The following is a 9,833-nucleotide window of genomic DNA, read 5'->3' on the forward strand; positions in this document are numbered from 1 at the left end:
TTATTTCTTGCTTCCCCCCTCACTTTAAATATTTAAAAAACCAATTCATGCACAGGTATTTGACTTAATTTTATATTTCTCATGAGTATTTTTTTAACAGGCAGTTTTAAATAATTGTTTTGTATTCCTAAAGCTATCTTTTCCTAGAATACCTACTTTCATTAACTTTAAAAATAACCAATATTTAGCCATTTTTTCCCTAAAGACATTTTGCTTCAAATATAGCTGTCCTAGGGAAAAAAAATATTCAAGACATTAATTACAATCAATCGCTATGCACTGTGTTACCTTGATCTCATAACTAAACTGAAAGTGAAAGTTGCTCAGTCATGTCCGACCTCTTTGCTAATTCTCCAGCCCGAAATACTGGAGTGGGTAGCCTTTCCCTTCTCCAGGGGATCTTCCCAACCCAGGGATCAAACCCAAGTCTCCTGCATTGCAGGCGGATTCTTTACCAGCTGAGCCACCAGGTAAGCCTAAGAATACTGGAGTGGGTAGCCTATCCCTTCTCCAGCAGATCTTCCTGACCCAGGAATTGAACCGGGGTCTCCTGCATTGCAGGTGGATTCTTTGCCAGCTGAGCTCCTACGGAAGCCCAATGAGGTTCCATCAATTTCAGAGGGAAATGTTGAATATTAATGTTGAGTTTTGTGTGGTGTATACTATTTTATGAATTAGAGACTTTGGAAAAGGATGATTCTTTTCTAAAAATAATTTTATTTATTGTTTATTGGCTGTGCTGAGTCTGTGCTGCTGCACGGGCTTTCCTCCAGTTGTGGTGCACAGTCTTCTTACTGCAGTGGCTTCTCTTACTGTGGAGCATGGGCTCTTGGGCTCGCAGGCTTCAGTAATTGTGGCACGTGGGTCAGTCGCCATGGTTCCCAGGCTCTAAAGCACAGGCTCAACAGTTGTGGCCCACGGGCTTAGTTGCTTCACAGCACGTGGGATCTTCCCGGACCAGGGATCGAACCATGTCTCCCACACTGGCAGGTGGATTCTTTACCACTGAGCCACAAGGGAAGTCCAAGGGTGATTCTTACCTGCAGTGTGGCAGGTTTGCTACATCTCCCTATTGTCAGTGACTAGTGCATAGAGTATGCTCAGCTCACAGGTCCTGAGGGAATGAGTGAGGTTCTGAGACGCGAGTCTAGTACTACCGCTTGTGGCAAAGCCATTTATCTCAAGATCGAGCTGTGTCAACCATCAGGAAGAAGACATTTGCCTCAGATTTGAGACAGAGAAACCAGTGGTATGAACTAGGCTGTCGCTGGCAAAACCCGGGAGCTTTTGACCTAAGAAATAGATTGGGTTTGTCTAGGGTTCTAAGACAGACATAACAAACACCTGGACCCTACCGCGGCCAATGCAAACTCCACAAATGGATCCTTGTGTCCGCTCAGGTTGAACTGGGATATGGCTCCAGAACCTTTCTTAACACCATCAATGGCTCCTGACTGAGCAGCGTTGGTATGTAATGCCCAGTTGCTATTTTGGGCCTAGAAGTAGGATCCTTTCTTTCCCTGGCATAGTTTCAGGGCTTCATAAATGAAGACAGGAGGACCATCAGGTTAACTTCAGAATGACAGGATGGTCCTAGCTTTCTGGGGTGGGGAGGAGACATCCTGGGCTCATTTGGGCAGATTAATTTCAAGGTGTTTATATGTCCCTAGCTTGGAGGACTTTATTCAACACTGAATGGTTATTTTCTTTTGCAGGGACTTTGATCTCCTGGGGGGCGTGGGGAGAGATTCTAAATCTGTGCATGGGAACCAAAGGTGTTCCAGCCAAGAGCCTGACCTCCTTCCACAGTGTTCAGCCTGGAAGCTGCAGTGTGGAGCTAGCAGGGATCCCAGCTTCCTGGGAGACTGAATGACCAATGGATGCTGACCAGCTAGTCACTTAGGGCAAATCTCCCCAACTCTTTTGTTTTCTTACTTGCAAGTTAAGGAGACTGAGTGGCTCTCCAGGGACATGCTACTATCCCTAGGCACTTTCTGGAAATGTGTAGGGACATTTTTGGTTATAATGACTAGGAAAAAGCAGAGACATTACTTTGCCAACAAAGGTCCATCTAGTCAAGCCTATGGTTTTTCCAGTGGTCATGTATGGACGTGAAAGTTGAACTATAAGGAAAGCTGAGCACAGAAGAATTGATGCTTTTGAACTGTGGTGTTGGAAAAGACTCTTGAGAGTCCCTTGGACTGCAAGGAGATCCAACCAGTCCATCCTAAAGAAAATCAGTCCTGAATGTTGATTGGACTGATGTTGAAGCTGAAACTCCAATACTTTGACCACCTGATGTGAAGAGCTGACTCATTTGAAAAGACCCTGTTGCTGAGAAAGGTTGAAGGTGGGAGGAGAAGGGGACAACAGAGGATGAGATGGTTGGATGGCATCACCGACTCAATGGACATGAGTTTGAGTAAACTCTGGGAGTTGGTGATGGACAAGGAGGCCTGGCATGCTGCAATTCATGGGGTCGCAAAGAGTCAGACACGACTGAGTGACTGAACTGAACTGAATTGAAGGGGATTGCTACGGCACCAATTGGGTGGGGTCAAGGACGCTAGACATCTTCCTGTGGGTAGGGCAGCTTTACCTACCAAAGAATTGTCCTGTGACCAGAGTTCCACAGGAACTCTGTGTCCTAATATGTCCCAATATTCCACAGGCTATTCATGCAGACTGAACCGAATCTACAGCCTAACTGTTTTACATATAAAGGCAACCCCCCCTTTTTTTTTCATGGTATTGGTGGTGGTGGTTTAGTCTCTAAATCATGTCTGACTCTTGCGACCCCATGGACTGTAGTCCCCCAGGCTCCTCTGTCCATGGGATTCTCCAGGCAAGAATACTGGAGTGGGTTGCTGTTTCCTTCTCCAGGGGACATCCGCAACCCAGGGATTGAACCTCCTGCATTACAGGTGGATTCTTTACCACTGAGCCACCGGGGAAGGCTTTTCAAACCCTGTTGAGTTTTCCAGGAGTGCCATTACCATGAGAATTGAGGGATGGTTGTTTTTCTTGAGGTCTCTGTTTTGGGAAAGCACATAACTGATGGCAATGCAGAGCCTGCATTTGAGTATATCTGCATCAATCAGACTTTTGAAAAGTATGGAAGTGGATTAATTTTATATCTACGTAGATAGATCATCATTTCTATGGATTTTGTTTCAGAATGGTCAGCGGCATTACAAAATATTTGTTGTAAAAAAGGGTGCATTAGGTCTGACTGGGCTAAATAAGCATTGGTCTAAAGGTCCCCCAAAGAGCCCTTTTAGCTGTAGCATCCTCTGAGCACGATGGTTGAGAGGAGCCTCACTTGAAATGAATAATGGGAAACATGCAGCGGAAGGGATGACTCAAGGCAAGGATTAACGCCCTCAAATTCAGTGGACTCTGCTGCCGGGAGTGCCTGCTGCTGTGTGGCCCCGGCACTGGGGTGAAGTCCTTGCTTTTGGACTCTGTGTTCAGATGGAATTCAGGATCAGAATGTCCTCGTTAGGCAGACACGTGGATCTTTTTATTTTCCATAAGGGACCCAGGTTCATGGGCACCTATTGTACCTGTGTGGAAGCTTACCTGCTCCCCTTCCATCCATAGCCCTTCCTCATGCCCCATTCCCATGATGTAATTTTAGGAGAATTAAACTTGGGCAGCCCCAAATTATATAATTAATTACATTCAGCTTCAATTACAGTCACTAATTGATCCAAGCCTGCTAGCACAACACTTTCATTATTCAGCACACAATTATTGAGTGCCTACTTTGTGCTAGGAATAAAGTAGGAAATGGTCAATTTCTCCTGAGAAGCAGAGGTCTAGAAGGGAGGTTAGGACTTAAAACAAGCCTCCTGGGGATACTGAGTAGTGGCTAAGGCTTTGCTGGGAAAGTGGCAAGTGGGTACATTCTGCTGGCCTTCTAGTTCACTTTTGAATGTTTGTATGCTAAAATCTCACTCGGGCCGCTCTGGGATCAGGCAGGCTGGTTTTGGCACTGGATGTCACGTGTCGTACTCTTGGTCTCTGCGGTTTTCTTTTGACTGTTGAATCATAGTTAGTTGCATCACCTCACTGGTCTCCCCAGTCCTAACTCTGTCTCTCTCTGTAACGGAAGGCCTTGCAACTCAAAGTTGAATCTGTATTCTTGTGAAATGCAGACTCTGATTCAGCAGGTCTGGTGGGGCCTGCGACCCTGCAGGTGCAACAAGCCCCCCTGGTGATGATGATACCTCCAGTCTAGGGCCCACACTCGGAGTCACCAGGTGCTGGGATCGCCAGATCACTCTCCTTTCAGGTGCTGTCATTTTTGAAAGAAGCCAAAGCAAAATTCTGAAACCCCTCACTGCAGTCAGGAGCCTCCAGAGCAGGACAATTACTGTCCAATTGCACCCAGGTTGCTTCCTCCTTTTCCACTGTGTGTGTTTTTTAATATTATTAAAGATTATAATTGTACAGTATCGAGAAGTATAGAACAAAATACAGTTATTGGAGGACAGTTGCTCTACAGTATTGTGTTGGCCTCTGCCACACATCAACACGCATCAGCCACAGGTATACACGTGGCCCTTCCCTTCTGAACCCCCGTCCCATTTCCCACCCCATCCCACCCTTCTAGCTTGTCACAGAGCACTGGGTTGAGCTCCCTGTTTTACACAGCACATTCTCATTTCTGCTGTTTTTTTTTTTTTTCTTTGTGGGGCAGGGCATGTGTTCTTATTGTTCCTGGTAGTGGTTGTATTAAGTAGCTCACCAGGTGAGTTCAGAGGTGGTAACAGAGGTGACATGTCCCAGAAGTTGTTTAGGCATTTGTGAAGTGACTTATTCACTAAATACTTCCTGTCCATGTTGGAGGAGCTGGATTTTCTAGAAAAAGGAGAGACAGAGGAAAAAGAAAGATATCCCTTGGAGTGGAAGAGGCAGGCATGCAAACAAGCACATGGTCTTATGATGTGATCAGTACCCCACGTGGAGCAACTTGTGTGGGGCTCTGTTCCAGGGGACCCTGGGGACCATCTGTGCCCTGGCCTCAGGGTGATTGTATGTCTGCTTCACCCTGGATGTGGGCAGCCTTGTCCACTTGGGAACCTGAGTTGGAGGGCCCTCTGGGAACCAGCAGGGTGAATGGAAAGCGCCCCACTCCCCGAGTGCTTCACGTCCATCTCCTACTCACCTCTGCGTTTCTCCGTGTCCTCCACCCCTCCTTGGCTTCCAGCAGTGCCCAGTCTAACTCCTGGGCAATCAGGGGAAAGGGGTGTTGGCTGTTGGCTGTTTCCCAGAAAGGAAGAGCTGTAGTGGTGTCTGTTGTCACCACAGCAGGTCTGATGTTGTCTCATCAGCCTGAGAACCCCGAGCCCTGGGACCCCCTTCTCCTCCTGGCTCAGCCTCTGTCAGCCGCCCCCCTCCCTCCGCCCCGCCACTTCAGCTCCCCAAACAGTGCTCTAGATCCACGTTCTGTGCCTCTCACAAGGAGGCTGCAGTCAGGAAGGCCACGGGATTTCCCCACTTCAGGCTCGAACCCATTAAGCCAGGAGGGAGGGGTTTTATTGTAGTCATTTCTTTCCTTCCTGAGGGTTTCCACAGGGCCACTGAAGCATCCAGAGGGGCCTACTAGCCCGCTGATGCTGTATGGCTATGCAGCATCCACTGGGCTGGACCAAGGGGCTGGACCGATGCTCCTCAGCCAGTTTAAGTCAGTGCTTACCTTTCCTTGGCCTTCCCTGTTGGCTCAGCTGGTAAAGAATCCACCTGCAATGCGGGAGACCTGGGTTTGATCCCTGGGTTGGGAAGATCTCCTAGAGAAGAGAATGGCTACCCACTCCAGTATTCTGGCCTGGAGATTTCCATGGACTATTCCATGGGGTTGCAAAGAGTTGGACACAACTGAGCGACTTTCACTTTACCCTTCCTGGAGACATTTATCTTTTGAACCTCAAACACCATGTTTGGCAGAATGATGACCCTCATCCCTCTCTGCTCCACCCGGCTCTGGGCAACTTTGTCAGGACTTCTGGGTGTAGCAATCCCCAGACCGCTGTGCTGGATCACAGGGAAGCCCTGAGACCATAAAACTAGAGACACCATGTGACCGCTTCTTTTCCGCCTCTTTTCTGAGGTCTTGCCTCCAGTTCAGAGGCAGCTCTATCTAGAAAATGCTCACAGGTGTCCTCTGACCAACCTCCACCGCCCATCCCCTCTGGAATCCTGAGGCCTAAATCAGGAGCAAGGAACAGGATGTAGGGTCCTTCTCTGGGACCCAGTGCGGTCTCAGCTCTCATCAGTTTCCCCTGTCTCCCTTCTCACCAGCTCAGGAAAAACAAATTGTTGTCCTTGGGGTTGGATTGGGGGAGGTGGTGGAGGGTGCAGGGAGAGGAGAGAATCTTTCTTCTTTGTCTTATTGTATTCTCCCAAATCCTTTGCTGTGGTCTACTCCATTCCCTAAAGGAAAATCCAAATAGCTGGCTTTTTGACTCAAAAGCCCCCTAAAGGCTCCCATCCCCTTGCCATTTTGCAGCCTCGAATCTTCCCTGGCAGAAAACAGAGAATCCCGGTCGCTGTCTGACCGTGGGGGTGGGGAAAAGGGAGGTGAACAGGGTCGGGGGAACCCCATCACTGAAGAGTGCAGTCTTAATCTGCCTCCATACACTGAGTCTTCCCTTTGGTGAAGAATGCGTTGGGAGATCCTTCTGATCTCTGAGTCCTCTTCTGGCTTGCAGGCCTGCCCCGCTGCCCAAGGATGCCTCTCCCTCCCTTTGGCCCTTTTTCTCCCTGAGAAGTTCTGCCTGCAGCCTTTTCTGAGCTCAGTGGAGCTCACAGCAGAGCCTGGTGGTGGTAAAGCAGAAATATGAAAGATCACTCACTGGGAACTTTGTTTTCCTTTTTTTTAACTTTCAGTGATTTTGAAGTTAAGGCATCCTCTGTCTTCTAGCTATGCCGAGGGTGTGTTTACTGGGTAGCTAAGTTTTCTTCTTGTTCTCTACTGTCTCTAGAGGAAACCTAGGGAGACACACATGAGGGTCTACCAGTGTCTCAGTAAAACAGAGGGGAGAGGAGTCCTTTGGAAGGTGGGTGGCGACGGAGGTAAGAAGCAAAGAGGACCACTGATGATCCCACAGGGTAGTCGTTGGTCAACAAGAGTTTGTTTGGCGTGGATTTGTCAGACAGAACTGGTTAATTCTGGTGCTGTTTTCTACCAGCTGTGTGAGTCCTTGGGCCAGTCATTTACCTTTTTATTCCTCTGTATATTCCTCTATAACATTAACATAATAAAGATACCAACTTCTTACCTCTTAGTGTTATGAGGATTGGAATGGAAGAGGCTTGGGGCATCGTGTGAAAGTGAAAGTCACTCAGCCATGTCCGACTCTTTGCAACCCCATGGATAGTCCATGGGGTTCTCCAGGCCAGAATACTGGGGTGGCTTGGGGCATACTAGGCACTTAATAACATTACCTATTATTATTACTAGGCTTCCCTGGTGGCTCAGATGGTAAAAAATCTGCCTGCAATTCAGGAGACCTGGGTTTGATCCTTGGGTTGGGAAGATCCCCTGGAGAAGGGCATGGCAACCCACTCCACTGTTCTTGCCTGGTGAATCTCCATGGACAGAGGAGCCTGGTGGGCTACAGCCCATGGGGGTTGCAAAGAGTTTGACACGACTGAACGACTAAGCACTCATTATTATTACTACTACTGCTACTAATTTTATTGTTCATTCACTGTCTCAAAGAAACTCATCCTTGTCAAGCATAAGCTCTGATAGAGTGGTTTAAGGAGACTTACATTTCAACATGAAGCATTTCCCCTTTAATTCTCTTAGGAAGCAGCAGTAACAAATTTCCTGTTTTGGTTTCTGATCCTGATTAAGTTCTTGGTCCATTGCCTTGCATAAGTAAGTAGATACTCAGTAAATACTTGTAGATTGAATGATACTCCATACCAACAATTATAACACAAAAATAATGGGACCATGTTTTAAATCACTCTATCTTTTTCTTTCTCTCTCTCTCTCAAATGCACTCAGGCACACCCCATTTTGAAACAGAATTCAACAAGGCTTTAAGCAGACATAGACTGAATGTTAGTTTTCTGTTGGTGTATAACAATATCACAGACTTAGTCGCTTCCAGCAGCACACAGCGTTCTTTCATTTCTGTAGGTTAGAAGTCCCACAGCTTAGCTGGGTCCTCTGCAAGGTTGTGATCAAGGCTGAGCACAGCCTGGCTGTGTTCTTTCCTAAGGCTTGAGTCTCTCTTCCAGGTTCCTTGAGGTTGTTGGCAAAAGTCAAGTGCTTGTGGTTATAGGACCGAGGCCCTCACTTCTTGCAGACTGCCCTCTCCACAGGCAGTTCACAAGAAGGCTTTACTTCTTCAGGGCCAGCAAGAGAGAGTCTCTCTAAACTCAGGAAGGACCTAGTCCTGCTTTTAAGGGCTCACCTGATTAAGCTAGGCCCACCCAGGATAAGCTCCATTTTGGTTTCCTCCAACTCAAGGATGCTGTGAAATCCTTCCACCTTTTCCAAGTAATATGCCCCCAAACCACATAGTGGCATCTCATCGTAATCAGTCTCACCCACATTTAAAGGGAGGGGATTATACACAGTGTATGGGGTGGTGTGTGGGCATTGGAGGGGTAGGAATATTGGGGGCCCTCTTAGAATTCAGTCTCACAGGATGTCTCTTTCAGCCCAGAAGATATCATAATAAGTAGAAACTCCAAAATGTGTTTCTACATTCCAGTTGATATAAACTCAAAGAAGGTGGGGACCTTGCTGAGGGCCGATCCTGCCTAAGGCACCATAAAGTCAATGATGATGATGGTCTCTATACGCCGGGTGCTCTCCGCGACTTTAACGTCCCTTCTTCTCATTGTCACGACTAGTGCATTTTACAGAGGAGGCTGGGATATGAACTGGGGCATTCCGACTCTGGGGCCTGCTCTGACTCCCGTCCTAAATTGAATTTAGAAAAATATGCCCTGGCAAACGAGCGCATGATAAATGATTTACAATGGCGAGCGCGATGGCGAATTTGATGCCGGTGCTTGTGTTCCTTCTCTCTGTCTCTGTCTCCCGCTTTCTCCCGGCTTCCCTCCCTCCCACTCCCTGACATTAAATGCTTGGTTACTCAAGGCCACGGTTACAGGATGTTAAGTAAACAATCCCCCCTCCCCACGCTTTGTTTATTTTTCTAGACAAGAAAATGGAACAGAACATTAGGGAAGGAGGCTTTGCGGCATTTCAGAGCGGCTGACTGCTCTGGGCAGAGGCTGTGGGGCCGCCTGGCTGGGCCCCCTCTGCCAATCGTGGCTGGGGGACCAACCCTCTGTGCTGCTCTAACCACAGGCAGCTCCAAGGGCTCCAGGAGGCCCCCGCCCGGCGCACGCATGTCTAGAATATTTACTCGCAGAAGGGTCTGTGAGGACTAGGAGGTCAGCCATGTGGGCTCAGTAAGGGAGTAAGGTGCTCAGTAAGGGAGGAAGGTGCCTCCCTCCCCCTTCCATGCCACTGTCTCCCTGCAAACCAAAGCTCAGCTTTTGACCTCCCCCGGCCTCTCCTGATCCCACTCGAGAGGGCTTTCCTGCTTTCTGCTTTTGGGGAAGGATAACCATAGCACTGTGTCTGCTCCCCAAATGTTGTAAAGTCCCAGCTCCATCACCTTAGCCTTGAGAATACCAGTTCTGAGTCCAGGGACCAAGGAATTTACACACTTCCACGTGGTATTTGCATATTAATCCAGTAGAAATCTATTTTTTTGCTTCCATCAAGAAATACTAGCTCTCCTATTTTTTTTCTAGAAATGTGCAGCTGCATCTTTTTTTTCTTCCTGAGTATA

The 9,833-nt window shown here is 47.8% G+C and overlaps 1 long non-coding RNA gene across 1 annotated transcript; it reads right to left on the reverse strand.

Moving 5' to 3' along the window:
* Positions 1–4,678: 4,678 nt before the first annotated feature.
* Positions 4,679–5,750, reverse strand: LOC113899542. The gene is made up of 2 exons (XR_003512934.1): positions 5,174–5,750; positions 4,679–4,866 (listed from the first exon to the last, which is right to left on the reverse strand). It is a non-coding gene; the product is annotated as an uncharacterized LOC113899542 (long non-coding RNA).
* Positions 5,751–9,833: the final 4,083 nt, after the last annotated feature.

The sequence above is a fragment of the Bos indicus x Bos taurus genome, chromosome 10 (genome assembly GCF_003369695.1).
Source record: "Bos indicus x Bos taurus breed Angus x Brahman F1 hybrid chromosome 10, Bos_hybrid_MaternalHap_v2.0, whole genome shotgun sequence".
Classification (NCBI taxonomy): domain Eukaryota; kingdom Metazoa; phylum Chordata; class Mammalia; order Artiodactyla; family Bovidae; genus Bos; species Bos indicus x Bos taurus.